Raw genomic sequence first — 19,423 nt, 5'->3', positions numbered from 1 at the left:
GATTTTGAAAAGTTTGGCTGAGTTGTTAGAGGCCGCCAGGACGTGGGCTTGGATGCAGCCTCTTTTCTTTGAGAGGACAAAGTGTTTTGCCTTTGGAGCAGGAGGCAGGCCCGTTTGTCAGAGGGTGCGCCTGATGCCCTCCACCTCCTCTCAGCCACCCTACACCTGCGCTTAAATGTGGCAAGGCCGGTTTAGTACCAAGAGTTGCTCTTGAATGCAAGCTTCAAATGGATCCTCATGACAGGGGCAAGATTGTTAGAGATAGAGAGATGAAGGTTTGGAACGGGCTATGTCAGAGCGTGAGTCAGCCAAAGGTGTAGCAGGAGGAGAGAAAATAGCAGCAAAAGTCCCCACTAACACACTCTTCATGGGCCAGCTGACCGAGAAGGTGGGTAGGTGGGGGCAGTGCTGTGCCGGCTTATCCTGAGGGGAAGAAAGCGAAAGGTGAGAGGGATGAAGAAAGTGGTTGGTCCAAGAGAGAGGAGTGGTGAGAGGGGAGATCTGAAGAGATCAGAACATCCAGGGTGTGCCCTGCAGAGTGAGCCGGGCCAGAGGGTACAATGCATAGAGAGAGAGAGTCACAGATTTTGTGAAATTGCCCCCAATGGAAGAAGCAGCAACATGATGGAGAGTGAGAAATGGGGGCCTGGCAGGCTCGTGTGTGCAGTGCTGGTGATCCTGCACTAGCAAATCCTGCTGAGAGTTTACACTTCCCTGGCTTGCTGCCACATGAGGGTCATCACTCCTGTGTAGTTTCCGTTTCCAACCCGAAGTGAGGGAGCAGAGAAGGTGAGGGTGCTTTGCATATATGAGTTGTGGCAAATGCAGGAATAGAGGTGTGTGAAGCATAAGGGGGAGTTTGGTGCCTCATGACAGCTGTGTTGGTTAGACCCCGTTGACAGTCCTCCATTGGTAGTTGGATAGTTAGACACCCTTGAACGGCCGCACAAATCTATAAATGGGCACTTAGCAGCTCCACTCAGTTCAGCCATTGCAGCCCTTTGAGCCAAAAATGGTGATAGCCAACGCGGGCATGAGTGCCCTACGACTAAATAACCAATGCTGTTTAAGGGGAATGCTTTTTGGGTTGCACGTGTAAGCTTAACTAATAGGAACATTATTGTTTTTCTCTCTTGTCCGTGATATTTCATATAGAAAAGCATATGTTGTTTTCCATGCCATATAACATATTTATTTTGGCATACAGCGCTTTGAGACTCTATTAATGGTAAAAGGCGCTATATAAATGACAATTACTAGACAATACAATATGAGGCTACATGTTGCCACTTGTGTCCTGGGCTTCTGCATTCCTCCTCCTGTACCACAGCACACTAACACGTGTCTCCAACCCTGAGTACTTGGGGAACCCTCATGAAAAAAAGGCTTCAACATGAAGTTTAGGAACACCTGAATGGCTCCACAACTGGAAGTCACGCTTCCACTTAGTGTATTATATGGTTCTCATACTTGCATCTTATGCCTGGTCCCTTTATTTCAGCTTGTAAGACGCGGGAGGATAGCTCAGGAGCAATGTGCTTGCGTTGCAAGCAAGATGACATGGAGCACCACAGGTTCGATCCCTTGGTCCGCGCTTACAAACCTCTGAGTATTAAGCGCGTTATAAATAACCTATCATAGCATACCATATAGATGTTTAACTATTAAGTGTCTCATTCTGGTCTCTGTTTGGAGTGGCGCATGCTTTGCCTAATCGGCAGGGACCCCATCGTGGCCTTTCAACCTTTTCTAAGGAACTGGGCCTCGAGCCCCCAGCAACTGTTTCTATATTGCCAGTCAGCACTCTAATAACACAGCAATATATTCCTCTATATGTTACATCTGGGACTTTGCTTTGCAGCGCTCGCCTTACAAGCGCATTTATTGGAGCCCGTCCGGCCGTCAGTTCTCATCAGTTTCTTGAGGAAAACAGAAGTATTATCACCTTGTTGCCTTCCAACACTGGTTCCTCCACGGCAGCCACTTGCTTAGAAAGAAGGGATTCATAGCTATTCAGCAGGCATTCGGTGTTTCAGCTCCCTGCTGGCTCGCAATCTCCTGATTATCTTAATCTTCACTCTAATGTATGTCCCATGGCATGCCTCAGACTGCTTTCCGCTCTAAGCAATGGGGCGGCCCATCCATCATGCAGAAGTGGTCCCCCACACATCTGCAGCCAGGCCTGCTGATCAGTGTCCTCTGAAAGCACATTTGTGCATCAGCGTGCTGTGCCTCAGAAGGCTCATGCTATGGCGCGCGTGCTCCATTTCCCCCAGCGTGCATATTATCCTCGCGGATAGGAGGATACCGGCTAAACTGTCGTATGCCCCTTTTTCGACAATAAAATGAGGCAAAATGTTTAGAACATTTCCAAGTCATATTTGCAGGGAAGACTTCTGACTCTGTTGCTGCTTCTCAGGATGGGTTTCAGAGTGGTTCTTAAATCACTCTGCACTGCAAAGGCCCTTGTATCTTTCTCTGTACCTCATGGTTAAAAGGCAGTTGTTCTTGTTGAAACACCTCGTTTTTATCCTTGTCCTTTCTCAGATCGTCTAGTTCAGGGTTGTCCAACTCCAGGACTCGAGGGCTGGAAACCTGACGGGTTTTCATAGTATCCCTAATTAATATTAATTTGCAAAAACGTCCATACATTTAGAATCATTGTATGCAAATGGACATGAATATTAATCAGGGGTATCCTGAACATCTGAAATGGATTTCCTTGCGGCCTGGAGTTGGACAACCCTGGACTCTAGTTCATGGTATGCACATCCTGTTAAGTACATGCATCCAGTCTCACTTGGGTCAATTCACAGGCATCGTTGACATTTCTAAGTGACTTTTTCGTAACAACCTCACAATATTGTTCACTACTTTTTCCGTCAAATGTTGCCACTCCTTCAATGTTCCAGATTTCCCATTTTCAGTGACTCTGCTGCCAGGGACGTCATTTGGGGTCGCCAGGTGTCGCAGTTGCTACCCCTGAGGTCTCCCTTGCTACTCCTGTGGTCTCCTTTGCTACCCCTAGGAAAAAAAGATGTTTTTTAAACTTTTTTAAAAAACTTTTTTTTTTTTTAATGTAAGCTTCTGGGTGGTGGCCAGTGTCATGTGCCTCTTTATTTTTGGAGTGGCTGACCTTCTTGTGCAGGGCTCTTAAAAATGTTTTTTAAAAAAATAACGGGGTTCCACAATTGTATCACTTTGAGCAGTGACGCTAAATAAGAAGGAATAGGAATAACACATAATTTGTCTTTCTGGAACTCTAGCCAATAATTACTAGACTCATAAAGGTTTAGGCACACTTCAGGTGGTGAGTCACTGATTTAGCCTGTTCTTAAACACCTCAACTCAGCCTTTCACCCTTCTGAGGTCGATAAATGAGTACCAACACAGGTTGGATGATATTGTATGTATAGTTGATCTATATGAAGCGCTTAAGCGTAAGTGCTGTATGATAACATATCATTATCATTTGGCCTTGGACGTCTGCTTGCATTCACAGTAATTTGGTAATATGGCCCTATACACACTGACATTAACGATACATATGGTGATCCATTCTTGCATGAAATGTATATAACATTATAGTGCTATCACCACCATATTTTATGTACTATACTTAGGAACAATATGTGATGTCCCTTCCTGTTTTGTCAAGGGGTGAAAGGTCGTGTTCCATTGCTTCCTGTCATGTCGCTTCGAGGTGGGGGGTCAAATGACATCACTTCCGGTGATGTCATCAGAGGGTAAAGGTCCTGTGATGTCACTTCCGCTACCCCTGGCATTTTGGTGAAATGACGTCCCTGCCTGCTGTTGTATTTAACTTTGTTCCCTCTGATGGGGGGACTGCACTTGGAGTTATTTTCTCTATATTTGTGAAGAAATCGTGTCTTGTCAGAGTCTCCAGCCGTGAGTCTCGGAATTCTAACTGCCTTAGTGCTGTTCTGCCCATTCTTCATTTTGGTTTGTGTTAAATACAATACTCCAGGGTATGAGTAAACAGTGTAAGCTGTTTATTTAAGTTGAGGTAGGTTTAGGCTCTAGGAATGGAACCTGCCTGTGCTAAGCTCCATTTGTATTGTTATTGTGAGTTTTAGCAAGATCACAGGAGTTGTTTTGGGGTTTAGCCTGAGCCCCAGTTTGGTAGGTAGGAAAAAAGTCTTTTTACTCCCGGCTATCTTGTTTGGAATATCCGAAATAATTATTTGTAACACTCTGGGTAGTACGAAAATAATCCGTTTTTTATTGGTGTTTTCTTGAGTGGTTCATTCAATAGATACATTTGTGGGTGTTTTAGAAACACTGTTTAGGACTTGGTGTGCAAGTTCGGTCAGCCGACACGTGTTTCGACCCATAGGGTCGTTCTCAAGGCATGTATTATTCGCTGTGTGCCCTCAGTGGGGTTCTGTTGGAATTAAGACTGTCCTTACGGCAGTCTTGGCTCCTGTTGGGCCCTGTGTGCGCGGTCCGGCATCCTGGGCGGTGCTCAGCACAGCAACAGAACCCCAATCAATTGGCTCCTGATTATAACCACCAGGTCTAATGTCAGGCTTCAAGAGTTTCTGTACATCACCTTTTATGTCCCTTTCTTATGCCTCTTTTGACATGAGTGTGATTTTCGATCCAGAATCAGCCATCATCCATACTTCCTTCCCATTCACTTTAATACTTGCATATGGACGCTCACACTCATCATCCTCATCATTCACATCACCAACAGCATTTATAGTGTTAACAATAACATTTTCTATAGGAAAATCATTTTCATCGTCCGATGATTTTCTTCTTTCTTCTTCAGTGACATATAGAACCTTCTTCTGACTATTTTGGTAGTTTTTGCAACAATTTGCAAAATGTCCTCTCCTCTTGCATTTGGCACACACTGCTCTTCTCCCTGGGAACACCACTCAAGCAGCAAAGTGTGTGTTACTGGCACAGCGATAACACAAGCATTCCTCTTTTTCTCCTCTCTCTACTTTCTGCTTGTAGTTTTTGGTCTCGCTCCCTCCTCGAAACAACTGTTTTTCTTTGTCCTTTGTCTTTTTCTTGCTCTTTTGTTCATTTACATTCAACACCTCTGCCTTCATTTCATTGGAGTACCTCTTTGTCAATTTAGCAATGCAAGCTAATGAATGTTCAACTCCGCGAGCGATGACCAAAACCTCATCCAACTTAGGTACATCCTTGAGCCATAATTCCTCACGAATGCGGTCAGAGTAGCAATGTGTCATGAACTGTTCACGTAAATGTTCATCATAGGACCCTTGAAATTTGCATGAAGACACCAATTGGCGTAGGGCGGTAACATACTCTTCTACAGATTCTCCTGGTTCCTGCACTCTCATGCGAAAATTATACCTTTCAAGTATAGTTATAGTCTTTGGGTTAAAGTGTAGGTCCATTTTTGCAAAAACACAATCCAGTTCAGACGTGGCATCTCCCTCGCTGTCGTTAGCAGTTTGTGGAAGGGTCTCAAAAATCCTCTGTCCTTCGTACCCTAAAAGATGCATCAGTAGTGCCTTTCCTTTCTTCCATAGCGCCCACTTAATTTTCACAGGACCAGGAGTTGCCATAAATATAGATGGGCCACTGACATTTGACATGGCCATAATGCTGCCTCCGTGCGGTAAAATAAAAATTACTACTTCTTAGTGTGGTACACCAACCAGTTTCTTCCTTTTTCTTTGAGATAGGAAGATGGCTTCTAATCTCAATTTCACCTTTGCTCTACTGCTATGTGTTTCCTGCTTGTAGGCGCTATCTGGTTTTCACTTAATAAAAGAAATTTTGGAGGGTGCTCGAATTTCTTTAATATACGTGATTAATGGCCTCTTCCATGCTTCAATTGTGTAGTGATCCTTCTCCTTAGTGCCCTTTTTCTTTTCTGTGCGTCCTCTAGTTGCTTTTCTTCTTGACCCTTTTTGCTAATAGTGCTATTATCTTCTATATCTTCACCCCTTTGCCCTTTTCACTGTTTGGAGACAATACCTTCACCGCTCCTTCGCTTTTCTTCTGTTTGCACGTCTCTTGGCTTAACAGTGCATGTATGTACCGAGTAATATGGTATTACATGTCGAGAGGTGGAGCAGCTGCGGCCTCGTAGCTTGTACGTCAAATGTGAAGCAGACAGTCGGTGCAGCGGGTTAGGTGAGGTGAGGAGGGGACTTAATAGGGCATAATTGTGACAGTGGGGCAGGGAGGGGAGGCTAGGGGCCGGCGGGCAGGCGCAGCACTTACTTGCGGGCCGCTGCAACGTTCCACGGAGCAGAGCGGCCTCTGAAGGACACGATGTAACAGGATAGCAGGAGCCCTTCGGAGGTTTTACTTCGTTTTTCTTCTAATATCCTTGTCGCCAATGTTAAATACAATACTCCAGGGTATGAGTAAACACCTCAATATCTTTGGAAAGCAGCAACTGATTCAATGGAACATTCAGCGAAAGTAAACACATACATCCTAAATATCTAGAATGTTACTTCACAGGATGACCTAGCTACATTCAATCTACACACTAATGGGGTAATTCATGGATTATTTGCGCCGAAAAAAATGGGATTTGTGCGCCATTCTGCCCGCAAATCCCCATTTGTTAAACAGGGATTTGCGGGCAGAATGGCACACAAATCCCATTTTTTTTGCACAAAGAATCCATGAATTATCCCCTAAATGTACTGACAGACCTTAAAGCTATATTTAAAGCTATAATTAAACAGGTATAAAGATATAACTATAACAGTTTTTTCTTTCTTTACTCTATCCAGGACGTCTGTGAGACTGAAAGTTGCAGCATCCTTGATTTCTGTGAGCCAGTTCTGTTTGAGTAGAGATTGAGCCTTGCGATTTCTCATGATATGGACATGACTTACTCCTGTCCCAGCATTATGGCAAAGGTAATGAAATTCCCAGAAATCACTTTACAAATTCCTATAAGGACGAAGGGTGCAAAGATTGTGGCTGAGTGTGTCTACAGCCTATAGAATATCACTCATTGCTACCCAGCTAAATGTTTTTCCTTAGATCAATCTCAATAACTCTCTTCTTGCTCCCCAAACTGACAAGGCTATCTATATCGGGATCGGGAAGCGTCTGCCTTACCTCCTTCTTCCTTGGCTTTGATGCTCAGATAAACTCCAGCATTACGTGAAGGCAAAAGGATGGAAGGAGGACTATTAGATTTTGTAGTTAAAAAGTCAGTCCCTTCCAGTCCTATACAAGCAGACATGGTAGTCTGGTCCGGGAGGTCCTTCTTGGACTGGGAGTCCTTGTCCCTGAGAGGGGAGTCACTCCCAGTGAGGTCCCACTTTCCTAGAGCAGGTTGTGGAGCAGGCTCACCTCCCTAACCTCACAAGGGGTGACACCCCTGTGGTGAGAAGGGACAAATTGGCAATATTGGTCATGCAGCTCATTACCTTTGCCATAATGCTGGGACAGGAGTAAGTCATGTCCATATCATGAGAAATCGCAAGGCTCAATCTCTACTCAAACAGAACTGGCTCACAGAAATCAAGGATGCTGCAACTTTCAGTCTCACAGACGTCCTGGATAGAGTAAAGAAAGAAAAAACTGTTATAGTTATATCTTTATACCTGTTTAATTATAGCTTTAAATATAGCTTTAAGGTCTGTCAGTACATTTAGGGGATAATTCATGGATTCTTTGTGCAAAAAAAATGGGATTTGTGTGCCATTCTGCCCGCAAATCCCTGTTTAACAAATGGGGATTTGCGGGCAGAATGGCGCACAAATCCCATTTTTTTCGGCGCAAATAATCCATGAATTACCCCATTAGTGTGTAGATTGAATGTAGCTAGGTCATCCTGTGAAGTAACATTCTAGATATTTAGGATGTATGTGTTTACTTTCGCTGGGGGATTTAGGGGATAATTCATGGATTCTTTGTGCAAAAAAATGGGAGTTTGTGACTTTTTCTCCTCACCCTCTCCCTCATCTCTACATCCACAGTACTAGGGAAACAGCTGTCATCTGTGATCTCATTGGAAACTTTTGATCGTCGATCTTCCTTTGTGGTGTGTCCGGGCAGCACTTCTCCGTTGCCAGACTTGTGAATGGGGTGTACCGATATGCAGGGGTGTTGCTATTTCTGGAAAGGTTCAGGGGCTAGGCTAATGTCGGGACTGACGGGACGCAGGGCTAGCTATAGCCTTTTGGTTGTAGCCCCTGAGCTTCTATCCGGGGCTACAACCAAAAGACCCGGGGCTATAGCCCCTTCAGCCTCCCCCCCCCCCCCCCCCAGCAACGCCTCTGCCAATATGGGGATGAAGATTAAGAATGATGCCACCTCAACCTGCGATGGCGATATAGTTAAGCTTGTGAAGCTTGACACGGCTGAAAATGGAGCAGAGCTTGAAATGAGGAGCAAGATTATCTCAATTGAAAAGGCAAAAAAAGAAGACACTCGAGGCCGGACAGCAGTATCTTTCCTCTAGCTCCCTAACCCCACTCCCCCAGCCCTGTACAAAAATGGCCCGGCTTATCCTTACATTGACAATGATGAGATACTGTAAACCTGTTCACTGCATACACACACTTTTTCGGACCCTACCAAGAAGAGGGGCAATGTGGGGGGGTGGAGGTGGGCAGCAACAGCAAGAGAAGGCGAAATTGGGAAGAAAAGGAAAAAAAGGATAGCAATATGCTTATGCCAGCTCAATGTGTTCATTTAGGGGGCATATCCGCTCAAGTAGCAGGAACTGCTTGGACTCAAGCATGTGTCCAGAGTTTCACTTTAGCACTTGGTTATCTACATTTGTGTTATACACGTGTTGCGGGGAAGTGGGGATGGAGCCATCCAGATATTTTTTTAAATAAGGGGTTACGGAAGGATGGGGGGATATCCAGAGATAAGAGGTGGGGGGGGGGGCTAAGGGTTTCTGAGAATGGAGGCGGGAGGGGGAGGCTAGCGTATAAATAGGTAGCTGGGTAGATTTTGAGTCAATGGCACCAGAAACAGAGCAAGATAAGACAGCAGGCAGCACATTGGACTGGATTTACCAGTCCTGGCTCTGGATACATTTGTAATACTAAACACAAATACACATTGGGAAACAGCAAATGGAAATATCGGCTGAAATGCTAAGGGGCAACGATGTGAAATAAATTGAAGTAACCATTGTGCGTTGTGTGCTTGCAGAGGCGAACTGGTACCCATAAATCGCAGGCAGAGTAACCTGAGTGTTTCATGCAACGAACCCTCAGTGCCTTTCACGAAGCATGCCCATTCTTATGTAGAATTCCTACCTTAAAGAATCTAGGTATACAGCATCCTAAAAGGCTGATTTTTAACTGAAAATTGATGTATTTCAAGTGATCGTTTCCTCAGCCTATGGACTCCTCTAGTTGGCAAAGCCACAGGACTACAATTAGAGATTATGAACTTCCATTGCCCTGTTTATTTGGGGTAGATGCAGGGTTGTCCAATTCCAGGCCTCTAGGGCCAAATCCATGTCAGGTTTTCAGAATACCCCTCATTAAAATTCATGAGACAAATTTGCATACAATTGTTCCTCATGAATATTAATTAGAGGTGTCCTGAAAACACATCAGGATCCCAGACCTCAGTGCTTTAAGTGGGCCGGGGCCTGCCGGGGCCAGGTCCCGGCAGTCTCCAAAAAGAGGGGCTGAGCCGGGGCCCTGCCGGGGCCCCCAGTCCCACCGCAACATTGGTGGGATGCATTATCCTGTCGCGGCCGGAGCCGCGACGGGAGATGCGCCTGCCATGAAGTTAAGCTAGCTGTCAGAAGTGGCACCCAACCACAGCGATGCTGTGTCTGGCTGCCACTTCCGTCAGTCATAGTAACTGCCTCTGGTGAAACCTCGCACAAGGGGTCACCAGCGGCAGTTACTGTCCTTTTGTTTTCCCAGGTCGCCGAGGCGACTTTAACCCTCGGCGAACCTGGGGATTCCTCGACATTTTTTGAGGTTTATAGAAGATGGCTTTGAATGTACACAATTCAAGCCATCTTTTATAAAGCTTTGCCGACTGACAATTTTGTCCGTAGTCAATGATTTATAAAAGATGGCTTGAATTGTGTATTTTCAAAGCCATCTTTTATAAACCCGAAATGTTTAAAAAGATGACCTGAAAACTAGGCAAACCGTAGGGAATGCACACAAATATATATACATGTTATATGTTACATATTTCTGTTTAGAAAAGATGGCTTGCATAGTACACAAACCATAGTAAGGTACGCATACAAATATATAACATTTATATATATTTGTGTGCATACCTTACGATATGCGTACTTTTTAGGCCACGCCCCTCCCACAAACCACGCCCCCAAATGAGGCCCCTCCCTCGATTTCTTACCCCACTTAAAGCCCTGCCAGACCTCGAGGCCTGGAGTCGGACAACCCTTGGGTAGAGCATTAAATCCATTTCTTTAAAACCTTGTTCTGGACTGTACATTGAAATGTAATAAAATGCAGAAGGCATACATTCACTGGTGAGCTAAAAAGATAAATGGCTCACGTGGGTCTTCTCGACCCATGGCGAATAGGAAACCCAGTTGTAGATTTATACGCCTATTATTTGCACCCATATGCACAATATCATACAATAGACTACTTTCTGGTTTCCTCTAACGTATGCCCATGCATACCGTCTGCAATACTAATCCATACTATATGTGATTGTGCAGTTGTTACCATGGATAGTCCAATTTAGCAAACCTAGATTCGAGCTGTATGAAGGACATTTGACAGGGCCATGTTAGACTCAATGAATTTCAGAACACATATGTTCATGCACATCTGGGGTTTTAGCGCTAAGAATCGGGGTTCATCTTGGGGGCAATTAAATGGGAAATTGAAAGCAGGTATTTAAGGCCCCCTCAGAAGAATAGTGATTCAAGTTGAAGAGGCAGAGCTTTAAAATTGTCAAAATACCAGTCAGATGCAAAATATCCACACTTAGGATGTAGACCTACATGCAACAAAGATATCTGATCAGGTGTGATCGATCTTAAGTACCAAACTAATAGTGGCGGCCAGATATAAGGTTGAAAACCGCAAAATCATTGATCAAGTTCTTCTCTTGAACTGGCAGCTTGGAAAAACACTAAAAATAAGGGCTATTATGAAAACTGTAAACAAATTACAAGCTCATTGGACATAGAGAAGTTCTTTTATTTTTTAATTTGACACTTTCAGAGTTAATTCTGTCCAACCAACAAACTCTAGCTGAGGAAATATTGATCTGGAAACACCAGCTGGTCTTTAAGACAAATGTGCAATAATGGCGGTCTTCTGGTGCGATTCAACACGGAGCTCTCTAATGCAGTTTAAGGAGATCTCAACAGCATTTAGGGAGAATATAGTACATGAGACATGGAACCAGGCACATATAGCAGTATTCTGTGGTAAAGGCAACCATTCGTTACTTTGCTCCTTCAAACCCACTATAATATTACTAAATGTTAAATGTCAGAAAGTGAAATCATTGGGGTTGGGCTGAAATGTACTTGAATTCTAAAACAGTGGGGTTTCAGAGTTGGCATTCCTTTGCTAAAAAAGAAAACAGTAACTATTTACACATTTTAGTCCGCAACATTAAAACCCCTCAAACTAATAATTATCCATGAACAAAAAGAACAGTCCAAACTCAAAGTGGCTGGTTGTGAAGGCATCACAAAGTAAGACACAGACAACTGATTTAAAGTTCAAACAAAAGTACTTTATGAACTTAAATGTCAGATGGTCTAAGGCCTAGCTTGCACTATGCTAAGGTGGGGTTTCACTACCTGAAGAAACTAAAGATAGTCTGAGTCACTAAGTTCAACTTAAAAGGCTGTCTGTGTCCAACACCTATTCTTACCCTCACAACTAATGCTAAACAATGTGTAGGGATGTCAACAGCAAATTAAGTGTGTTCCAAAATAAAGTTCTGAGATTCTTCCAGCTCTTGGCTTATTTTCCAGCTCCCCTTCCGCACGTTCACGACAGTTCCACAAAGTCCTGGAGTTTCCTTCCCCAAGTGGATAACACATTTCCAAAAGGGCCTCAAGGTTCCCTTCCCCAAGGAAACAGTAACGTTCACAAGGTCTTAGGTTTCCCTTCCCCAAGAAATGAGCTTGTCCAGCATGTCAACTCACACTTCGTTTCAGTCTCTTAATACACAAAACCAGTTCCTTCTCATTACTCAATGGTTTACACAGATTGCTCTCTTCTGCCTTCACTTGAGCAATCGTCTTCTTACGTGAAGATTAGTTATCTGTATTTTTCATTGGCTTTGACAGACAGGGTATCCTCGGTCCAGGCGCAGTTGTCGGACCACATGGTCCACCCATTACAGGTCACGCAACCGATAGCTCTAGGCTTTCTTGCCCACACAGGTTTTCTGTCATTGCACCTCTGTTCTGGTTCACTTTAACTTTGGTTTGGAAGAGCAAAGATCATTCCGGTCAGATCGAAAAATGTATTCATCCACTGCAAGTAGTTCCTCATTTAACCATCATTAGCTTTTGAGAGATGATGTGCCCCAGACCTGTTCTTTGGTCTCTTGGAATACCAGGGGCTTCTTGCACCTATTTCACGATAATGAACTGAAAAGTGGGACACACAACCTGATATGTATGAAAGAGACGTGGATGCACACAGAACCAATATGTGAAGGCTATGCTGTAGTATTGACTCCGGCCCAGAAAAATGCATTGGGCCGCCCTTTTTCAGGTCTTCTAACAAGGTTAAAAATCATCCTGGATGGTCAGTCTATGGAACCCTACATCCAAATATTTTTGTACAAGGGGCCATAATACAAATGTTGGGCAAAGAAAAGGGGTCAGCTGACTTTCTTCTATTGGTAAATGTGTACTGGAATCCGGCTAAACTATGTGTGAGGACTTTCATTAGCTCTCTGACCAAGATGATGGACAAATTCATGCTGGACTTTCAAAGATACTCCATTATAATATGTGGAGACATGAATCACTCATGGATCGAAGCTAATGGGCGAGTGTCAAAACCTACAACAACAACTCAAATTACGAAAGGATCCTTGTGGTGCACTGAAATGAGGAAAAGAAATTGCGTGATGCTAAATGGGCAAACTAAAGGCGACATTCCAGCATGCGCGACCTGGTTTGGTAATAATACTCAGAAGACAATCGATTATATCTGGGCCTCAGAGAGAGGATTAACAATCTGGTGGTCTTGAAAATGAGAAATAGGGACCATGACGCTGTAAATCCCCAGTGGTATATGAATCAAAGTGATCCAACTATTAAGTATAGTGAGAAATTGGAGATAAACCAAGGACTCAACCGCTTACGAATAAAGGTACCGGAGATTATTAAGATTACCCAGGAGTTATGCACTGGGAACATGCATGGGTAAATGTCTGCTGAATATACACCCCTTCTGACCCAATGTAACAAAGTCAAATCAAAAAAATGTCAAATGGGTAGTAGACAAGCAGGCTCTTGAAAGAACTGAGAACATAAGATATCTTGGAATCATTTTCAATACATCAATCAGAGAATGGAATTGGAGGGAGGACATGAAAAATAAAATGAATACTTTTGCCATTCATGGTGCAAAACTACATAAAGAATACAGCAAATTCACCATGATGCCAGTGATACTATTCTATCGTCAAAAAGTAGTAGCAGCAATTACATTTGGGAGTAAGGTTGGTTTTAATATCGATGTCGCAGTAGGGGACATATTGAGAGTGCACTTTTGGCGGAAAGTTTTATGGCTACCGAAATACGTATTTATAACAGCGATTCGGTTCGAACTTGGCATCCATTCACTGAGTGCATCAATTTTGTGGAAATCCTTTTCTCTTTATAGGAAGATGTTAATGCCGGGATCTGTTGCTCCGTATCAGATCTTAAAAGAAGTTTCAGAGAGACCTTACACTGGTCTACTTAAAGACTGGTCTGAGCTAGTAGTAATGAATCTTGACCACTTGGGAGTTTCGCTGGACATGCTGCGTAACAAACCAGATGCAGTAAAAAAAAAGGTCAGAAATCATGACTGGAGCAAGACCATTGAAAGACGGTCACAGTTGAAATCAAGTTTAATTCAAAATTATGATGTTCGCTCTGCAAATCAGGTTCCAAAGCATCTTCAATTTTTTCCATCAAAATTCCATCGAGACATATTTCTTTGACTAAGACTTAATGTAATGCCAACTAAAGAAATGCTGCTGCAAAGACATGATACGAATGTTACAAACAATATTTGTCGGTTCTGTGATAAACAGGTAGAGTCACTCCATCACCTGGTTGTTGAATGTACCGTCTTGATCGAAGACTGAACATTGACATTAGGAAAGTACGCTCCACCTAACAATGCCATGGAAGAATGGTGGTCTTCACTAATTGCAGGACACAATTATATGCTAATCTGTGCAGTTGTTAACTATTTAGACAGATTACTAAGGACAGTCTGAGGAAGAGAATTGTAAAGGTGTGTTTTTCTTTTTCGTGTTAAGATGAGTGATTCATTACATGAGAAAGATGTGTTAAAAAAAAAATGGGTTTCTCCTTGGCAATCTTTTGGCTTTGCCACAGTGTGTTCTTTTATACAATTTACTCTGTGGTGCTCACTTTCCTTCAACACATTACTTTTACACTCTTCAGTAATGTTCATTACTTTCATTTTCACTGTAGTCCATGAGATTTGATCTTTGTCTTTCAGCATGTATTGTGTGTGCTTTACCCGTGCTAGCATTCCATTAGTATGCTTATCAAAGCTTTCCTTTAGTTCGATATTCACTGATAGTTCACCTTGCTCGTATTGTTCAATACGCCCCCTCACTTTGGGTTCACTTTAATTGCACATCTATTTTTGTTCATCCGGCAACAACATTTGCCCTGTAGTAGCCCCAGGAGCACCCTGGTATGAGTATTCCCTCTGATTCACTCACTGGTCCTTGGCAGCTCCTTCGGGCGTCTTCTCTCCTTGCTCTCTGCTCTGCACACATGCCTCTGTGGGTTGCTGGAAGCTCCACTCGTCACTCACAGATGCTGCCAGTAGCTTGCAGCCCTGGGGTCTCTTCCGTGCCCCACAGCTCTGGCTGTGAGAACCTGACCATGGAGGCTCAGATGGCTTTTACCCTATCACTACCCGCTCGGGCCCTGGGGTCGCAGTCTCTCTGGGATAATTACTGGCCTCCTGGCCTCCAGGCAGGACTCACCTTGGCAGCCTTCGTTCTCAATAGGATTTCTGTCCTTGCAGGCCTGCACCTTGTGGCCTGGCTTCTCTCGTGCTTGTCTCCCACTCCTGACTGTTAGCTGCACCTTTTATGCACCTGTAGCCTGTTGACAGATTGCAGGTGCAAGCCCTTAAGTCCATTTGTCTGACCATAATTACTGGTGTTCTCTGGACATGCCTGACCCTCACAACACTCTTCAGGCCTCTTCCTCTTCTCAGTACCAGAGTGGTGTAATGGCATGGTAATGTGCACCACTCCTAGTCACCTCTCCCTCATCTCAGTACTAGAGTGGTATAATAATAATAATAATTTGGCATTTATATAGCGCTACAAACCCTCAGGTATCTGAGCGCTGCTTATTATTACCCACAGTGTGTGGTGCTCATTTATCGACCTCGGAAGGATGATAGGCTGAGTTTGGCCCTGCCGGGATTCAAACCTGCGTTAGCAAGTGCTGCATAGATGTCAAAGCGAGCGCTCTACTCGCTGTGCCACTTGACTGAACAGTATGACTGAGGAGAACTATGCTATGCACAAATCCTTTTTTTTTTTTTTGTCCTGATGATTTCATGAAGCAACATTAGGTGGATGATATGTATTTACCTTCCCTGAATAAGAAAACGTCTTCCTATTTAACCTCTTTCTAGTGTAAATACATTGAGGGCATTTTTCCATGTACTCTTGAAAGGCAGAAAATTGGAACAGATGAGAATATCTCCTGAAGACTGCTGGGACTGAAGGTTCATCATGAAATGGAAATGGGGGATACAGCGTCCCACTCAAGGACAATCCCCTTCCATTCCCCAAGTTTCCTCTACCCAGGTGATCCTCTCTCACATATCTAGCCGCAGGTATGGGATCCAAAAGCGATGGCTCTTCCCTGGCCACCTGAGCAGAAGATATTGGGGAAAAGGAAGGGAAAATGCCCTCAGGTTCCTCACATAGTCCATTCAGGTTCTTTCACTTATAGTTCGTCTTGCTCATATTGTTCAATATTCCCCCTCACTTTGGGTTCACTTTTAATTGCACATCTATTTTCGTTCATCTGGCAATAACATTTGCCCTGTAGTAGCCCCAGGAGCCGCCCGGCAGAAGTGTTCCCTCTGATTCACTCACCAGTCCTCGATTCCATCCTCTGCTCTCCCTCTACCTCTACCAGGCCCCCTTTGGACACCTCTCCCTCTCCTCTTCCTTTCTCCTCCTTCTCTCCGACAACACCTGCCAATGTTTCCAGACAAGTCTGATCTGGTCCAACAGGTGCTCTGCTGCTCCTCCAGAACTATTAAGGACCATCGTTCCACCCACGCATGCACCTGCTTGGCCGATTTTTGTAAGCATTCTTTCACCACTGGATCTTTCCCCTCTCTCTCCTCAAGCACTCCCTTGTGCACCCCCTTCTTAAAAAGCCTTCTGCCGATTCTACCTGTTCTGCAAACTATCGCCCGATTTCTATTACTCCTTTCCTGAGCAGACTCCTGGAAAAGCTGACCATCTCCCAGCTTACTCTACACACTGACAGGGTAATTCATAGAATTTTGCAGAAAAGTGTCGCAAGCGGCTGGCGCAGAGTGTCCGCGTGCGAATGTCTGCGCCAGGCACGTGCGCTAAAACCGATTTCCGCGCACAGCGTATTCATGGATTTTAGGCTCCCAAACCAGCCGTGGCGCAGAGTATCGCAGCGACCCTGCAGCAGCGCCAGTAACGCCCCCAAGAACGCCCTCGCGCAAGGAAAAGCCATCAAAATCGCTAAATCATCGCAAAGGGCTGCGCTAACCCTGGACCAGTTTACAGGGCTGCCAAACAAGGAACGCAAAGCGGGTAACGTTCATATCAGGGGTACGCGGGAAGTTTTACACGCGATTAGCCAGGGTACGTGTATTACAGGGGTACGCGGGAAGTTTAACACGCGATTGGCCAGGGTACGTGTATTAGAGGGGTACGCGTGAAGTTTTACACGCGATTAGCCAGGGCACGTGTATTACAGGGGTACGCGGGAATTATCACACGCGATTTGGCTGGGTAGGTGTATTACAGTGGTACACGGGAAGTTTTACACGCGATTTGGCTGGGTACGTGTATTACAGGGGTGCGCTGGAATTATCACACGCGATTTGGCCAGGTACGTGTATTACAGGGGTGCGCGGGAATTATCACACGCGATTTGGCTGGGTACGTGTATTACAGGGGTGCGCGGGAATTATCACACACGATTTGGCTGGGTACGTGTATTACAGGGGTGCGTGGGAAGTTACACACGCGATTAGGCTGGGTGGGTCCTCACAGGTGTTCCCTGTACACCCTCCACGGCCCCTGCAGGCAGCCCACAAAACAGGGGACTACCCTGCACACCTGCTCATGTCCCCCTGCACCCCCACCCCCCAGCCACCAGGGGCACCCTCCACCAGGCCCCCACCCATGTGTACCACCACCCCCACCCCCCAGCCACCAGGGTCACCCTCCACCAGGCCCCCACTCATGTCTCCCACCACCCCCACACCCCAGCAGTGCAGGGTCACCCTCCACCAGGCCCCCACTCATGTCACCCACCACCCCCACACCCCAGCAGTGCAGGGTCACCCTCCACCAGGCCCCCACTCATGTCACCCACCACCCCCACCCCCCAGGGGCACCCTCCACCAGGCCCCCACTCATGTCTCCCACCACCCCCACCCCCCAGCCACCAGGGGCACCCTCCACCAGGCCCCCACTCATGTCTCCCACCACCCCCAAACCCCAGCAGTGCAGGGTCACCCTCCACCAGGCCCCCACTCATGTCACCCACCACCCCCACCCCCCACCCCCCAGGGGCACCCTCCACCAGGCCCCCACTCATGTCACCCACCACCCCCACCCCCCAGCCACCAGGGGCACCCTCCACCAGGCCCCCACTCATGTCTCCCACCACCCCCACCCCCCAGCCACCAGGGTCAGCCTCCACCAGGCCCCCACTCATGTCTCCCACCCCCCCACCCCCCAGCCACCAGGGGCACCCTCCACCAGGCCCCCACTCATGTCTCCCACCACCCCCAAACCCCAGCAGTGCAGGGTCACCCTCCACCAGGCCCCCACTCATGTCACCCACCACCCCCACCCCCCAGCCACCAGGGGCACCCTCCACCAGGCCCCCACTCATGTCTCCCACCACCCCACCCCCCAGCCACCAGGGGCAGCCTCCACCAGGCCCCCACTCATGTCTCCCACCACCCCCACCCCCCAGCCACCAGGGGCAGCCTCCACCAGGCCCCCACTCATGTCTCCCACCACCCCCACCCCCCAGCCACCAGGGGCAGCCTCCACCAGGCCCCCACTCATGTCTCCCACCACCCCCACCCCCCAGCAGTGCAGGGGCAGCCTCCACCAGGCCCCCACCCATGTCTCCCACCACCCCCACCCCGCAGCAGTGCAGGGGCAGCCCCCACCAGGCCCCCACTCATGTCCCCTATCACCCCCACCCCCCCAGTCACCAGGGGCAGCCCCCACCAGGCCCCCACTCATGTCTCCCACCACCCCCAAACCCCAGCAGTGCAGGGTCACCCTCCACCAGGCCCCCACTCATGTCACCCACCACCCCCACCCCCCAGCCACCAGGGGCACCCTCCACCAGGCCCCCACTCATGTCTCTCACCACCCCCACCCCCCAGCCACCAGGGTCACCCTCCACCAGGCCCCCACTCATGTCTCCCACCACCCCCACACCCCAGCAGTGCAGGGTCACCCTCCACCAGGCCCCCACTCATGTCACCCACCACCCCCACACCCCAGCAGTGCAGGGTCACCCTCCACCAGGCCCCCACTCATGTCACCCACCACCCCCACACCCCAGCAGTGCAGGGTCACCCTCCACCAGGCCCCCACTCATGTCACCCACCACCCCCACCCCCCAGCCACCAGGGGCACCCTCCACCAGGCCCCCACTCATGTCTCCCACCACCCCCACACCCCAGCAGTGCAGGGTCACCCTCCACCAGGCCCCCACTCATGTCACCCACCACCCCCACACCCCAGCAGTGCAGGGTACCCTCCACCAGGCCCCCACTCATGTCACCCACCACCCCCACCCCCCAGCCACCAGGGCACCCTCCACCAGGCCCCCACTCATGTCTCCCTGCACCCCCATACCCCAGCCACCAGGGGCAGCCTCCACCAGGCCCCCACTCATGTCTCCCACAACCCCCACCCCCCAGCCACCAGGGGCAGCCTCCACCAGGCCCCCACTCATGTCTCCCACCACCCCCACCCC

Source organism: Ambystoma mexicanum, chromosome 14, assembly GCF_040938575.1.
Source record: "Ambystoma mexicanum isolate Mex_15411 chromosome 14, UKY_AmexF1_1, whole genome shotgun sequence".
NCBI classification, from domain to species: domain Eukaryota; kingdom Metazoa; phylum Chordata; class Amphibia; order Caudata; family Ambystomatidae; genus Ambystoma; species Ambystoma mexicanum.
The sequence above is the reverse complement of the archived record's forward strand: the minus strand, read 5'-3'. Positions refer to the sequence as shown.